Below are 1,399 nucleotides of genomic sequence, written 5' to 3'. Positions count from 1 at the left end.
AAGTTCGCTGATGGATCATAGAATATAATTTGTGGTACATACCATAAGTTTGTTTGGCCAAGTTGTCGAGTGTCGATACAGTTTTCTAAATATCATGCACAAGTTTATACTTTATATAAGTAGCATAAAATGGATAACTACATGCTAAAAATTATTATGCCCAGAAAAGAAGAAAAAAAATGCTTACTCAATTTATAAATAAGTGACAGATGTGTAATATAAATAAAAGTTGTTTGGTTCATCTTCCGCAGGCTTTGGACACCAATTGATGGCGAGTTCGACGATTACATTGTCAATCCAAAGTCAAGCGGATATCAGGTAAAGATCTATCTCAGTATACTTTTTTGTATGTTGCTGATATTAGGTATACCTATTTCATATTTGTGTGAGTAATGCATGTTGTTTCCTTCTTTGGGCTCGACTATCAACCAGAGCTTTAGTTCTGTGGAAAAATTGATTGCTAAAAAGAACGCATAAGGCGCTGCTGTGCAAGGTTCTGGATGGGTGGTATGTTCCTTAATCTTTATTTTGTCATTTTGGTTTTTTCTTTCAACTTTTTTTTTTGTTATTTTAAACTTATGATATATTTTGGCAGTGGCTTGCTGTTGACATAGAGTTGAAGAGGCTTGTGGTTGAAACCACATCAAACCAGGTAAGTTATCACTAGTTTTATTCAAACAAATTAGTATCCCTATTAAACTTCAGAATTCAAATTATTGAAATATGAATCTCTGTTGTAGGACCCACTGGTTACAAAAGGTCCAAGTTTGGTTCCTCTGCTTGGCATAGATGTTTCGGAGCATGCATTTAAACAAATTTCATTTTTGTATGGTATACAAATTGTACACATTTCAACTTATATATGTGTTTTTGTACAATTTGCAGTATAAAAATGTCAGGCCCGATTACTTAAAGAACATTTGGAAGGTGATCAACTGGAAATATGCAAGTGAGGTATACGAGAAAGAGTGCCCTTAAAAGAGTTGCAGGTTTGTTAAGATTTAAAGGATGCAATAAAGAAACCCTATTTTACCCTTGGGATAAGAACATACTGTGTATGAAACCAGTTTTCCTGTTACACATTGGATTTTTCTGATTAGAATCCATTGAATCATTGAGTTTCAGTCAATAACTAACATTCCTTTGTGCAGATGAAGCTTATGATTTCTGTTTAAGAGCTGTTCAAATACTACCTATACATTCTCTCTCTTTCTCTCTCTCTCTCTCTCTCTCTCTCTCTCTAATAACTTTGTGAAGAATTGTACTTAAAACACATTTTTTTGTGCAGCTTCCAGAATTTATGATGGGTCTCGCAAATCTTGCTTTACTTTCTGGTGAACGTTCATCTTTAAAGGTACTTGTTATATGCAAAGAAAAGGGTCATAGTCTTGCATCAGAT

At 33.9% G+C, this 1,399-nt stretch overlaps 1 pseudogene; it reads left to right on the top strand.

The window, feature by feature from the left end:
• The first annotated feature begins 396 nt into the window (after positions 1-396).
• On the top strand, positions 397-1,124 carry LOC128129101 (superoxide dismutase [Mn], mitochondrial-like; annotated as a pseudogene).
• Positions 1,125-1,399: the final 275 nt, after the last annotated feature.

Source organism: Lactuca sativa, chromosome 9 (genome assembly GCF_002870075.4).
Source record: "Lactuca sativa cultivar Salinas chromosome 9, Lsat_Salinas_v11, whole genome shotgun sequence".
NCBI lineage: Eukaryota > Viridiplantae > Streptophyta > Magnoliopsida > Asterales > Asteraceae > Lactuca > Lactuca sativa.
The sequence above is the reverse complement of the archived record's forward strand: the minus strand, read 5'-3'. Positions and strand labels throughout refer to the sequence as shown.